Below are 15,669 nucleotides of genomic sequence, written 5' to 3' on the forward strand. Positions count from 1 at the left end.
AGAGAGAGAAAGAGAGAGAGAGAGAGGGGGAGAGTGAGGAGAGAGAGGAGAAAGTGGGAGAGAGAGAGAGAGAGAGAGGAGAGAGAGGGGGCGAGTATGTGTAAGGGGGATGCGGGGGACTGGGGGTGGGGGGGGCGGTGGTGGCAACCAGGTGAGGTCAGGTCAGGTCAGATGGGGGGTAAGAGGGTATAGTAGGGGCTTGTCTCTTTCCACAAAAGGTGTTAATCCTTTCTTCCCTGACTGAACGTTTGTGTGTGGTTATGTGTGTGCATTTTTGCGTGTGTGTGCGTGCATACGTACGTGGGCGTGCGTGCGTGCGTGTGCGTGCGTGCGTGCATGTGTCACGACTCCCCTTAAGCGTTACCTCTACCTAAATGAGCCACGTTGAGATTTTAAATATATATGATATCCTGAACAAGAATTTGATAATATTTTACCTCAATCTGTACACCTGATTAATTGACCAGAGAGGGGGTACATACCAGTCTGCCTCCCGCTCACACAACCAGATGAGTAAGGATGATGTATGATGACGATGGTTATCCGTCGTTGTCTCCCACTAGGTGATTCACTAAGTGCTAGTAGATTGATGATGTCGGTTCTTCTCTATCTGCACAAAGCTCTGGAGTCAGTCACTGTATCGTTGTGTGACAGTTCACTAATTTACTTTACCACTGATCACAGTCACCGCTCAACAAACACAATCAGGTAGTTCCACGGCGGGTCGACCCACCTGGTCTGTCAGGTCAGGTGAGGTCACTTCACGCAGTCCTCCACACTTATATGCTCCGGTGATGCCACTAGCTCCACTTTGTTTCTTCGCACTATTGCTAGCTATATGACTATGCTATGTAGCACCCTGCTAGCTACACAATGCAAGAGACCAAATACTATGATCTAGCCTCTATAATCCTTCAATGTCCCAAGAAATTGGCGAATTTCCACGGACCTCACTTAATCGTGTGTGTCCCCTACCGTCTCTCGGCCTACTGTGAGATGGTAGGTGTATGTATGTGTGTGTGTGTGTGTGTGTGTGTGTGTGTGTGTGTGTGTGTGTGTGTGTGTGTGTGTGTGTATGTGTGTGCTCACCTAGTTGTGTCTGCAGGATCGAGCATTGACTCTTGGATCCTGCCTTTCGAGCATCGGTTGTTTACAGCAATGACTCCTGTCCCATTTCCCTATCATACCTGGTTTTAAAATTATGAATAGTATTTGCTTCCACAACCTGTTCCTGAAGTGCATTCCATTTTCCCACTACTCTCACGCTAAAAGAAAACTTCCTAACATCTCTGTGACTCATCTGAGTTTCAAGCTTCCATCCATGTCCCCTCATTCTGTTACTATTCCGTGTGAACATTTCGTCTATGTCCACTCTGTCAATCCCTCTGAATATTTTATACATTCCTATCATGTCCCCCCTCTCCCTTCTTCTTTCTAGTGTCGTAAGGCACAGTTCCCTCAGGCGCCCCTCGTACCCCATCCCTCGTTGCTCTGGGACGAGTCTCGTTGCAAACCTCTGAACCTTTTCCAGTTTCATTAAAAGCTTCTTCAGATGGGGACTCCATGATGAGGCGGCATACTCTAAGACTGGCCTCACGTAGGCAGTGTAAAGCGCCCTAAATGCCTTCTTACTTAGGTTTCTGAATGATGTTCTAACTTTTGCCAGTGTAGAGTACGCTGCTGTCGTTATCCTATTTATATGTGCCTCAGGAGATAGATTAGGTGTTACGTCCACACCCAGGTCTCTTTCGCGCATCGTCACAGGTAGGCTGTTCCCCTTCATTGTGTACTGTCCCTTTTGTCTCCTATCTCCTAGTCCCATTTCCATAACTTTACATTTGCTCGTGTTGAATTCCAGTAGCCATTTCTCTGACCATCTTTGCAACCTTGTTACGGCCCTACTGGGACGCAACAGGGTTTTTCTCTGATGGTAGTAGAGTTTGGGAATCCGGCCCCAAGTTAGTAGAGGCTTTCAAGGGGTGTGTTCCATAACGCAAGTTAAATTAAAGGGGGAGGGATACAAATGTTCTGATTTATATATATATTCTCACCACTACCATATTAATAAATAACAATCACACGCTGGGGTTATAACTACACTTATTATATACAGATTCGTCTTCCTCTGAAGACACTGGATGCTCCACGGTGCTCTCTCTCTGGGTAGCCCTGGTTCCTTCTTCCGTGGCCCACAATGAATCCACTTATGATTCTATCACGAATCTACCCTGGCCACAGGCCAACCAAATCACAGTCCCACTGGGTGCTCCGTTGTGGAGGCCTTCAACCACAATCCAGCCCGTAGCTGGCAGGTACCGATCAGCTCCGCTATGTAGGCCACTCCACGACCGATACTAGGGTTGCGGGCCCTAGGCAGGAGCCTCGTGTGATCCCACTGATCACTCTCCTCGCTAAGCACCACAGTGGCTAGTCTCTTCCACCGGCCAGCCCCGGATAAGGCGATTCCCGACACTGCCACGTCACAGGCAGGCTAATACTCTCAACAGAGTTTGTCCGGGGGTGACTCACAGCTTCTTCAGCAGACTCGTGAAGAGACCTTGGCTGCCTTGGGTAGACTGATCCATCGTCCAATACAGCAGTCCCAGGTCGACTCAGCAATCAGACACGTCATTAGTACTGGGGATATTACATAGGGTCACTAGGAGACATCACTTATTAGCTAAGACAGAAACGTCCACCTATTTGCTCCATAGATGGCGCTCACTGTCTAAGCGCCACCTCACCAGAGGTCAGCAGCGGCTACGTCATGAGCTGATTAAGACGGGAATCCAGCACCTGTGGCCAGTATATCCCGTCCTCACTAGATGGCGTTGTCCATTTGGAGTGGGTTTCGGGAGCGGACTCACAGATGGCGTTGTCGTCACTACTCCGTGCTCCGACGATGGACTCGGGTCCGTAACAAACCTGTTCAGGTTCTCTTGGAGAATCCTGCAATCCTCATCTGTCACAACTCTTCTCATCAACTTTGCGTCATCCGCAAACATCAACATGTAGGACTCTACGCCTGTAAACATGTCGTTAACATATACAAGAAATAGAATTGGTCCCAGCACCGATCCTTGTGGTACTCCACTTGTTACTGTTCGCCAGTCCGACTTCTCGCCCCTTACCGTAACTCTTTGGCTCCTTCCTGTTAGGTAGTTCTTTATCCATGCTAAGACCTTTCCCCCCACCCCCGCCTGCCTCTAGAACTTGAACAGCAGTCTCATGTGCGGTACTGTATCAAAGGCTTTTTGGCAGTCCAGAAATATGCAGTCTGCCCAACCATCTCTGTCCTGTCTTATCCTCGTTATTTTATCATAGAATTCCAGAAGGTTTGTTAGGCACGATTTCCCTGTCCAGAACCCATGTTGATGTTTGTTCACAAACCTAATGTTCTCCAGGTGTGCAACCAGTCGTAGCCTAACTATTCTTTCCAGTATTTTACAGGGGATGCTTGTCAGTGATACAGGTCTATAGTTAAGTGCCTCCTCCCTATCACCTTACTTGAAGTGTGTGTGTGTGTGTGTGTGTGTGTGTGTGTGTGTGTGTGTGTGTGTGGTGTGGAAAAAAAAGTGTTAGTAGAAACAATTGATTGACAGTTGAGAGGCGGGCCAAAAGAGCAGAGCTCAACCCCCGCAAGCACAACTAGGTAAATACACATACACACACACACGCACACACACACACACACACACACACACACACACACACACACACACACACACACACACAAACACGGCTATTGACACAATGAGAAGAACGTGATATATATCCACCTTTAAACTCAATTTACAGTCTTGACCTACTCCTGTAAATCTTCTAGTGTTTTGCTCGTCTAATGGCATTATCTGGAGTCACCCACCAGCATGAGTGCCAAGCTTCTAATCTTAGCAAGATGACAACACCTGGTTTGGTTAGGATACATTAGTTTAAGTTTGGGTAGATTAGATGTGAGGTTTTCAGGGCAGAGAGAACATGCAAATTTTCTAGGACAGAGCTCTGATGCATAGTTATCCGGGAAGCTTTGAGGTGCATGGGTTCAGTAAAACGCTGGTTTTGAAATGTTCAATGTACGAGGTTCATATTACAATGTTTCTAAAACTAGTGGTTTTCTTCTACAATGCGAGGTTACCAGGGGGTACCACTCATATACGACGTTTCCAGGGCAGCGTTTAAAAGCAAGGTTTCCAGGACTGTATTTGAGTTGCAAGGGTTCCAGGACAGAGTAGAGATATGAGCGTTTCAGGACAGGATTGAGAAGCTATCATCCCAGGGCGCCGCCCCCGTGATACGTGGTCTTCAGAGCAGAACTGGGAGTCGAGGTTCCCAGAACAGCGCCTGTATAGCATTAGAGAAGAGACCTGCATAGAAGAAGGTTCATAAAGGCTTCCAGCGAAGGACTAGAGTTGAACTGTAAGGAATAGTGTAGTGTGGTGCCGTCCGTGTAGGAACGGAGCTGCAGAACTATCTTTATCAATTTGTTTATCATTGATAAAGAATAGTTTAAGAGTAGAGAACAAATTATAGCCTTAAGGAGCACCACAGATGACGGAGAGAGGTAGAGTGTCGTCATTTCTAACTACAGTAAAGGACTCAATAAGTTAACTGGAAGGATTACTGGTAGAATACTGGATTAGGTAGACTATTGGGAGGATTACGCTCTAAGGCTGGAAGCCGAAAGCGCAAAGCTTTGAGTCATTATCTTGCCAAAAGGAGTGGAGTGACTCCTGCCAGTGAGAGGGAAAGGAGGGAATTATCAGTGGAAGGCGCCAAGCCATTACCATTATATAGTACCTGGAAAAGATCAAGATAAGGATTTGGGAGATGGGGGTTTTGGACTTCTCTTATCACTCTCCCACCTGTGAGAGTGATAAGAAAAGGTCACTAGTAGTCCAGACTGTAAGGAGACCACTCCTGGTCATCATAGGGAAGATGCCAGTGGTCAAGACTTTAAGAAACTTGTACTGGAGTGATTCTAGCACTTACGGGAGGGTTAAAGTGTAAGCAACTGAGCGATAGATAAAGCTCTTCCCTTTCCTTGGGACAAGTTGAACAATAACATACATTCATAAAACGAGGGAAGGGTTTTAGAAGTCGCCTACACTTACAAGACAATGCTGGCGTGAAAAGAGACACACTCGCAAGATAACACGCTATCTCTAGGATATTTTGATGGGAGTGATATACTCCACTTCTTCATAATCGGTACCACATTCCCAGTACTCTCTTGATCAACATTAATGATACCCGAAATATCTGCCCGAAACGCTGTGCGTACTAGTGGCTTTACCAGAATGTAAGCACATCATGATATGTACTCTCATAACCCCACTGTAGCTTCTTGTATATATATAAATATATAAATAATAAATAATAAATAAATGATACAATAAGTATGCAAGACAAGGGCTCAATAAGTTCATCTTTCAGGACCTTGGCATATGCCTCGTCTAGTCCCAGGGGACTTGTTCGGCTTTAATTTGTATCTGTTTGAAACAAAGTTTCTTTTGCTAACTCCTAATCTAGTAATTAAACTTATCCTCTTCACACGAAATTACAAGATATATTTTTACTGAGAGACAAGAGACCAGACGGAGCTCTCGGAGTTTGAAGACGAGAGTTCACCACACTTCTTTTTAATTAAATTGTGCAGCAGAGGACAGCTGCCAGGTCTGAAGGTCTTGCTCCACTGCTGAATTGCTTTGGAGAAACACCCACCAAATTAGGTTTTTCTGCAGACGAAGAGAAGAAAAGAAAATGAGTTGAAAGCTTCCGCACCAGCAATGACAATCAAACTTGACATGTTCAGCACACAATCTTTGTATCCCACTGTCAGAGGGAAAGGTTGAGAGCGAGCACGGGAGAGCCAAGGCGCCACACACACAAATGAGGTTAAAATTAAAAAGGCGCTGTCAGGACTAGTGTGAAACTGAAGTGTTGCCATGATACAAGACAGAATTAGATAAAAGTTTAATATATCTGGCCGGAGGCAAAATGTGCATAGGGTAAACATCGGAGGAAACAAAGCGGATCTGGACGGAAACTGAGCGGGGATCGGAGGGACAATGGCAGTTCTGGGCGTTGAAAGAGCACAGATGGACGCTTCTGGGCGGTTACTGTTGATGGATATGCGGAGGCATAGAACAAGCGTGCATTGATGGAGACCGGGCATGAACGGGGGAATGCAAGGCGAAGGTTGAGTTTCGAGCGATATATTAAAAACTGCTCTCATAATTCCAACAGCTCGGTCAAGAAGAATGTACATAAAACACTGGCCTAGTGAGCACAGAGAGAGAGAGAGAGAGAGAGAGAGAGAGAGAGAGAGAGAGAGAGAGAGAGAGAGAGAGAGAGAGAGAGAGAGAGAGAGAGAGAGAGAGAGAGAGAGAGAGAGAGAGAGAGAGAGAGAGAGAGAGAGAGGGGGGGAGGAAGGGAGAGAGGGAGGGAGAGAGAGAGAGAGGGAGGGAGAGAGAGAGAGAGGGAGGGGGAGAGAGAGAGAGAGAGAGAGAGAGAGAGAGAGAGAGAGAGAGAGAGAGAGAGAGAGAGAGAGAGAGAGAGAGAGAGAGAGAGAGAGAGAGAGAGAGAGAGAGAGAGAGAGAGAGAGAGAGTGAAAGAGAGAGAGAGAGAGAGAGAGAGAGAGAGAGAGAGAGAGAGAGAGAGAGAGAGAGAGAGAGAGAGAGAGAGAGAGAGAGAGAGAGAGAGAGAGAGAGAGAGGGGGAGGAAGGGAGAGAGGGAGGGAGAGAGAGGGAGAGAGAGAGAGAGAGAGAGAGAGAGAGAGAGAGAGAGAGAAGAGAGAGAGAGAGAGAGAGAGAGAGAGAGAGAGAGAGAGAGAGAGAGAGAGAGAGAGAGAGAGAGAGAGAGAGAGGGAGGGGGAGAGAGAGAGAGAGAGAGAGAGAGAGAGAGAGAGAGAGAGAGAGAGAGAGAGAGAGAGAGAGAGAGAGAGAGAGAGAGAGAGAGAGAGAGAGAGAGAGAGAGAGAGAGGGAGGGGAGAGAGAGAGAGAGAGAGAGAGAGAGAGAGAGAGAGAGAGAGAGAGAGAGAGAGAGAGAGAGAGAGAGAGAGAGAGAGAGAGAGAGAGAGAGAGAGAGAGAGAGAGAGAGAGAGAGAGAGAGAGAGAGGGGGGGGAGGAAGGGAGAGAGGGAGGGAGAGAGAGGGAGAGAGGGAGGGAGGGAGGGAGGGAGGGAGGGAGAGAGGGAGAGAGGGAGAGAGAGAGGGAGAGAGAGAGACAGAGTGAGAGAGAGAGAGAGAGAGAGAGAGAGAGAGAGAGAGAGAGAGAGAGAGAGAGAGAGAGAGAGAGAGAGAGAGAGAGAGAGAGAGAGAGAGAGAGAGAGAGAGAGAGAGAGAGAGAGAGAGAGAGAGAGAGAGAGAGAGAGAGAGAGAGAGAGAATGAGCGACCACAGTGTACTGGTATTTGAGTACTTGATTGAAGAAGGGTTATTGAACTCGAGGAGGGATACCGAAAACAAAAGGTTAGCATACCCAAAGGGAAACTATGAGGAGATAAGAAAATTCCTAACAGCAATAGCATGGGAAACAGACCTCAGGGGATAGACGATCCAAGATATGATGGACTACATGACGCAGAAGTGCAAGAACGCAGCAAACAGGTTTGTCCCAGTCCAAAAAGAAAACAGTGAAATGAAGATGAGAAACCCATGGTTTAATCAGAGATGTAGGCTAGCTAAGCAGCAAAGTTAAAAGGCATGGAGAAACTATAGGAATAACAGGACACTGGAGAGCAGAGAAAGATACCAGAATGCAAGAAATGAATATGTCAGGATGAGAAGAGAGGCAGAAAGACAATACGAAAATGACATCACAAGCAAGGCAAAGACTCAGCCTAAATACCTGCATAGCCACATCAGGAGAAAAACAACAGTAAAGGAACAGGTTATGAAATTAAAGATAGGGGCAGAAGGATTCACTATAAACGACAAAGAAGTGTGTGAGGAACTGAATAAGAAATTCCAGGTCTTCACCTTAGAGCAACGAGAAATTCCAGAGATAAGAGAGGGAATAACTAACCAGGAACCACTGGAAGAGTTTGAGATTACCAGCGGGGAAGTAAAGAAGTGTTTACTAGAGTTGGATGTGACAAAGGCTATAGGCCCAGATGGAATCTCCCCTTTGATACTAAAGGAAGGAGCAGAAGAACTGTGCCTCCCGCTCTCCATGGTGTATAACAAATCACTGGCAACTGGGGAACTGCCAGAAATTTGGAAAGCAGCTAACTTAGTCCCGATATACAAGAAAGGGGATAGACAGGAGGCACTGAACTACAGGCCAGTGTCCCTAACCTGCATACCATGCAAGCTGATGGAGATGATTGTGCGAAGAAAGCTAGTGGAGCACCTGGAGAGACAGAACTTTGTAACACAGCATCAACATGAGTTCAGGGATGGCAGGTCCTGCCTCACAGGGTTACTTGAATTCTACGACCAGGCAACAAAAATAAGGCAAGAAAGAGAAGGGTGGGCAGACTGCATATTTTTGGATTGTCAGAAAGCCTTTGGCACAGTACCACACAAGAGGCCAGTGAAAAAGCTGGAGATGCAGGCTGGAGTGAAAGGGAAGGTACTCCATTGGATAAAGGAGTACCTAAGCAACAGGAGACAACGAGTCAGTATGAGGGGTGAGGTCTCAGATTGGCGAGACGTTACGAGTGGAATCCCGCAGGGGTCAGTCCTTGGACCTATACTGATTCTGATATATGTCAATGATCTCCCAGAGGGAATAGAATCGTTTCTCTCAATGTTTGCCGATGATGCAAAAATTATGAGGAGGATTGAAACTGAGGATGATAGTAGGAGGCTACAAGATGTCCAAGACAGACTGAGTGAATGGGCCAACAAATGGCTGTTGAAGTTCAACCCGAGTAAATGCAAAGTAATGAAACTAGGCAGTGGAAACAGGAGGCCAGGCACAGGATACAAAATAGGAGATGAAGTACTTAATGAAACAGACTGAGAGAAAGATCTAGGAGTTGATATCACACCAAACCTGTCTCCTGAAGCCCACATAAAAAGAATAACGTCTGCGACATATGCGAGGCTGGCTAACATCAGAACAGCATTCAGGAACCTGTGAAAGGAATCATTCAGAATCTTGTACACCACATATGTAAGACCAATCCTGGAGTATGCGGCCCCAGCATAGAGCCCGTACCTTGTCAAGCACAAGACGAAGCTGGAAAAAGTCCAAAGGTATGCCACTAGAGTAGTCCCAGAACTAAGAGTCATGAGTTACGAGGAAAGGCTGCGGGAAATGCACTTTACGACACTGGAAGACAGAAGAGTAAGGGGAGACAAAATCACAACCTACAAAATCCTCAGGGGGATCGACCGGGTAAACGAGGATAAACTATTCAACACTGGTGGGACGCGAACAAGGGGACACAGGTGGAAACTGAGTACCCACATGAGCCACAGGGACGTTAGAAGGAATTTTTCAGTGTCAGGGTAGTTAACGGATGGAATGCATTAGGCAGTGATGTTGCGGAGGCTGACTCCATACACAGTTTTAAATGTAGATATGATACAGCCTAGTAGACTCTGGAATTTGTACACCAGTTGATGGACAGTTGAGAGGCGGGACCAAAGAGCCAAAGGTCAACCCCCGCAAGCACAAATAGGTGAATACAAATAAGTAAATAGTGGGTAGAGTAAATAGTTCCGTGATTTGGGTGTTCATGGTAGGTTGTTCTATTGCTATGTGAATTGCTTCAATAATTTGTAATCTTCTTGCATCTTGGGCTTTGTTTATTATACAGGTAATTTTGTTCAACATTTCTCTTGTTAGAGTAATGTCATGGGCTTGTCTCATGTGATTCCTAGGGGCACCGGATTGAAGATGACATGTCAAATGCCTCGTCAGCTTGGCCGACGTCATACCTATGTACTTAGATTGAAGGTTACATCCTTCGTGGGGGCCTCCTCCTTCCCTTCTCTTCCACCTCTTCCCTTCCAGCTTCTTCATGGCCCTAATTAACCCCTGTTCCTCCCTCCCCCACCTGCACCTAGTGGCCCCGAACGCAGGTGAATCCTTAAAACCGGAAACTTTTTTAACTACAATGGGTCAAAAATCCCCCTAATAACTTGGTTTGAATATAAATAGTTGCGAGGAAGCTGGGCTATTTTGGAAGCGCCTAGTTCCTATTTTGAATAATGGGTAAAGTTCTCGATTCATAAAGTTGTTTGGATGGAAACTTTGTACTGGTGCTGGGGTACAGCGGGGGTGCTCAGCCACATGGTGCTGGGGTACAGCGGGGGTGCTCAGCCACCTGGTGCTGGGGTACAGCGGGGGTCATCAGCCGCCTGGTGCTGGGGTACAGCGGGGGTCCTCAGCCGCCTGGTGCTGGGGTACAGCGGGGGTCCTCAGCCGCCTGGTGCTGGGGTACAGTGGGGGTCCTCAGCCGCCTGGTGCTGGGGTACAGCGGGGGTCCTCAGCCGCCTGGCGCTGGGGTACAGCGGGGGTCCTCCGCCGCCTGGTGCTGGGGTACAGTGGGGGTCCTCAGCCGCCTGGTGCTGGGGTTCAGTGTGGGTCCTCAGCCGGCAGGCGCTGGGGTACAGCGGGGGTCCTCAGCCGCCTGGTGCTGGGGTACAGCGGGGGTCCTCAGCCGCCTGGTGCTGGGGTACAGTGGGGGTCCTCAGCCGCCTGGTGCTGGGGTACAGTGGGGGTCCTCAGCCGCCTGGTGCTGGGGTACAGTGGGGGTCCTCAGCCGGCTGGCGCTGGGGTACAGCGGGGGTCCTCAGCCGCCTGGTGCTCGGGTACAGCGGGGGTCCTCAGCCGCCTTGTGCTGGGGTACAGTGGGGGTCCTCAGCCGCCTGGTGCTGGGGTACAGTGGGGGTCCTCAGCCGCCTGGTGCTGGGGTACAGCAGGGGTCCTCAGCCGCCTGGCGCTTCGGTACAGCAGGGGTCCTCAGCCGCCTGGCGCTGGGGTACAGCGGGGGTCCTCAGCCGCCTGGCGCTGGGGTACAGTGGGGGTCCTAAGCCGCTTGGTGCTGGGGTACAGTGGGGGTCCTAAGCCGCTTGGTGCTGGGGTACAGTGGGGGTCCTAAGCCGCTTGGTGCTGGGGTACAGTGGGGGTCCTCAGCCGCCTGGTGCTGGGGTACAGCGGGGGTCCTCAGCTACCGATATTGACCCCCCGTCTCCATCTCAGGAACAGGTAGACCCCTCAGGTAGTCCCCTAAGGTAGACCCCTCAGGTAGTCCCCTCAGGTTGTCCCCTCAGGTAGTCACCTCGGGTAGTCCCCTCAGGTTGTCCCCTCAGGTAGTCCCTTCAGGTAGACCCGCAGATAGACTCCTCATGAAGACCCCTCAGGTAGTCCCCTCAGGTAGTCCCCTCAGGTAGACTCCTTATGAAGACCCCTCAGGTAGTCCCCTCAGGTAGACTCCTTATGAAGACCCCTCAGGTAGTCCCCTCAGGTAGTCCCCTCAGGATGTCCCCTCAGGTAGACCCGCAGGTAGACTCCTTATGAAGACCCCTCAGGTAGTCCCCTCAGGTAGTCCCCTCAGGTAGTCCACTCAGGTAGACCTCTCAGGTAGACCCCTCAAGTAGACCCCTCATGTAGACCCCCGCAGGTAGACCCCTCAGGTAGTCCCCATCAGGTAGACCCCTCAGGTAGACCCCTCAGGTGGACCCCGCAGGTAGACCCCGCAGGTAGACCCCACCAGGTAGACCCCTCAGGTTGACCCCTCAGGTAGACCTCTAAGGTAGTCCCCTCAGGTAGACCTCTCAGGTAGACCCCTCAGGTAGACCCCACAGGTAGACCCCACAGGTAGACCCCTCAGGTAGACCCCTAGGTAGACCTCTAAGGTAATCCCCTCAGGTAGACCACTCAGGTAGACCCCTCAGGTAGACCCCACAGGTAGACCCCTCAGGTAGACCTCTCAGGTAGACCCCTCAGGTAGACCCCACAGGTAGACCCCTCAGGTAGACCCCTCAGGTAGACCCCACAGGTAGACCCCTCAGGTAGACCCCTCAGGTGGACCCCGCAGGTATACCCCTCAGGTAGACCCCTCAGGTAGACCTCTAAGGTAGTCCCCTCAGGTAGACCCCTCAGGTAGACCTCTAAGGTAGACCTCTCAGGTAGACCTCTCAGGTAGACCTCTTAGGTAGACCCCTCAGGTAGACCCCTCAGGTAGAGCTTCACTGGTGTAGAGTTACACATGTGTAGAGCTTCACATGTATTGAACTTAACAGGTTCAAACTTGCTCTGTCACTGCTGTTTGTGTTGATGCTCTGTCACTGCTGTTTGTGTTGGTGTAGTCTGTCACTGCTTTTAATGTTAATGTAATGTTAATGTTTCACTGCTTTTAAAGTTGATGTAGTCTGTCACTGCTGTTAGTGTTGATGTAGTCTGTCACTGCTGTTTGCATTGGTGTAGTCTGTCACTGCTTTTAATGTTAATTAATGTAGTATTTCACTGCTTTTAAAGTTGATGTAGTCGGTCACTGCTGTTTGTGTTGATGTTGGAAATAACCAACAGTTTTCATACATCTTTTATATTTTTATACAACATTTTGTATTAATCACAAGTAGTTACTAAAATTACTAACTTGTAAAATTAATCCTCATCATGATTTTAAAACATCAATATTTTGCCAAATCGTTCCTACGACGTGTTCCAACAGGCAGCACCAGGAAATATCTCCACATTGTTTGATTTAAAACAGAGTCCAGTTTATCAATTCCTTTACTAAGGATAATTGCTTACTAATATTTAATTTTCGTAGCAGATTGCTGCTTACTGGAACTCCTTTATTTAGTTGAAATTAAACACTCAGGAGGAAATTATTAAAATTCCACTTTATATTCCTCATTTATTTACGTAGCTTTAATAAACCGACTTACGCTACGAGAGGTTATATTATAATGTGAAATATTTAAACGTGACATAAATACTCGTCATAATCTCTTCCTTTTTCTCCTAGTTAATTCTGAGATATTTATATTCATTTAAGCTCGAGGTACCTACCGAGAGCCGCGTACGTGCAATTGGAAGAGGAAGAAAGAAGAGACTTGCTTCTCCGACGCCATTACATGGAAGCGTGGGCATCCATCCTGCCAAGTTACTGTGTTGCAGAACTACTGCTTAACGACTCATAGTTACGTCATTCTTGTCTCAGTGGGTGCCAGAGTTCGTGGAGATCTACGTCTGCATTCAACACAATTCCGGGCGAGCATAATTCCCAGTTCCTACTGATTTTTGTTGTAGAAGTGCACTTGATAACATTTTTCATGTGTAGGTTGCTCGTTCGTTATGCCACGCGACAACACCATCAACAAAGTTAGTTTAATTAAGTCTAGATTCCCACTTTTCAATCAGAAATAGTGATATTAACTTTAGTCTAGACAACCTTTATATGTAATCTGCTATTCAGCTTGACTGGGAGCGGCGTGAAGGTGAATTACTTTCATTCCATGTGCTTGCTCGATATTGTGTTGACATGTGTGTTGTCGTTAACGCCCCCCCACACTCTTCCAACTAATCCAGTCAAACAGCTAAGCTGACATTATTTTTCTAGTAGTGTAGCATTAGATATACTAACATCTAGTTACATGAATGATTTATTTTCAAATTGCCATTTACTAGTCATTTATGAATGTTATACTATTTACTAACTCTATTTCATTTGATTCTATGTGTATGAACTATGATTTGAATTTACATACACATTTCTTTCTGACGGTCGAGGCAGACTGCTCGACGTGGCATTATTGGTACGTGTGTGGCGTGTAACGTCAGATTATTGGTGATAAGACTTATCTGTATCCTAGCCCTCGTACCCCCCAAATTGTGAAAGTTAATTTGACTCTTATTTCATGATAAATACAGTCCCATTAAGATCCATAGGACACTAGCTCTTGGTATCTAATTAATCCACTTGCTCAGTTTTGTTTTAAACTTTTTCTCAAAAAGTGATGGTCCTTGGTAGCTATTGAAGTCCTTTCATTTTAATTATAAATATTTCAGTTAGATTTTCCCACAGATGTAGTCTGTCACTACTGTTAATGTTGTTGTAGTCTGTCACTGCTGTTTGTGTTGATGTAGTCTGTCACTGTTGTTAGTGTTGATGTAGTCTGTCACTACTGTTAATGTTGTTGTAGTCTGTCACTGCTGTTTGTGTTGATGTAGTCTGTCACTGTTGTTAGTGTTGATGTAGTCTGTCACTACTGTTAATGTTGTTGTAGTCTGTCACTGCTGTTTGTGTTGATGTAGTCTGTCACTGTTGTTAGTGTTGATGTAGTCTGTCACTACTGTTAATGTTGTTGTAGTCTGTCACTGCTGTTTGTGTTGATGTAGTCTGTCACTGTTGTTAGTGTTGATGTAGTCTGTCACTACTGTTAATGTTGTTGTAGTCTGTCACTGCTGTTTGTGTTGATGTAGTCTGTCACTGTTGTTAGTGTTGATGTAGTCTGTCACTACTGTTAATGTTGTTGTAGTCTGTCACTGCTGTTTGTGTTGATGTAGTCTGTCACTGTTGTTAGTGTTGATGTAGTCTGTCACTACTGTTAATGTTGTTGTAGTCTGTCACTGCTGTTTGTGTTGATGTAGTCTGTCACTGTTGTTAGTGTTGATGTAGTCTGTCACTACTGTTAATGTTGTTGTAGTCTGTCACTGCTGTTTGTGTTGATGTAGTCTGTCACTGTTGTTAGTGTTGATGTAGTCTGTCACTACTGTTAATGTTGTTGTAGTCTGTCACTGCTGTTTGTGTTGATGTAGTCTGTCACTGTTGTTAGTGTTGATGTAGTCTGTCACTACTGTTAATGTTGTTGTAGTCTGTCACTGCTGTTTGTGTTGATGTAGTCTGTCACTGTTGTTAGTGTTGATGTAGTCTGTCACTACTGTTAATGTTGTTGTAGTCTGTCACTGCTGTTTGTGTTGATGTAGTCTGTCACTGTTGTTAGTGTTGATGTAGTCTGTCACTACTGTTAATGTTGTTGTAGTCTGTCACTGCTGTTTGTGTTGATGTAGTCTGTCACTGTTGTTAGTGTTGATGTAGTCTGTCACTACTGTTAATGTTGTTGTAGTCTGTCACTGCTGTTTGTGTTGATGTAGTCTGTCACTGTTGATAGTGTTGATGTAGTCTGTCACTGTTGATTGTGTTGATGTAGTCTGTCACTACTGTTAATGTTGTTGTAGTCTGTCACTGCTGTTTGTGTTGATGTAGTCTGTCACTGCTGTTAGTGTTGATGTAGTCTGTCACTGTTGATTGTGTTGATGTAGTCTGTCACTACTGTTAATGTTGTTGTAGTCTGTCACTGCTGTTTGTGTTGATGTAGTCTGTCACTGCTGTTAGTGTTGATGTAGTCTGTCACTGTTGATTGTGTTGATGTAGTCTGTCACTACTGTTTGTGTTGATGTAGTCTGTCACTGTTGATTGTGTTGATGTAGTCTGTCACTGCTGTTTGTGTTGATGTAGTCTGTCACTGCTGTTTGTGTTGATGTAGTCTGTCACTGCTGTTAATGTTGATGTAGTCTGTCACTACTGTTTGTGTTGATGTAGTCTGTCACTGCTGTTTGTGTTGATGTAGTCTGTCACTGCTGTTTGTGTTGATGTAGTCTGTCACTGTTGATTGTGTTGATGTAGTCTGTCACTGCTGTTTGTGTTGATGTAGTCTGTCACTGTTGATTGTGTTGATGTAGTCTGTCACTGCTGTTTGTGTTGA

This window comes from Procambarus clarkii, chromosome 23, assembly GCF_040958095.1.
Source record: "Procambarus clarkii isolate CNS0578487 chromosome 23, FALCON_Pclarkii_2.0, whole genome shotgun sequence".
Lineage (NCBI taxonomy): Eukaryota > Metazoa > Arthropoda > Malacostraca > Decapoda > Cambaridae > Procambarus > Procambarus clarkii.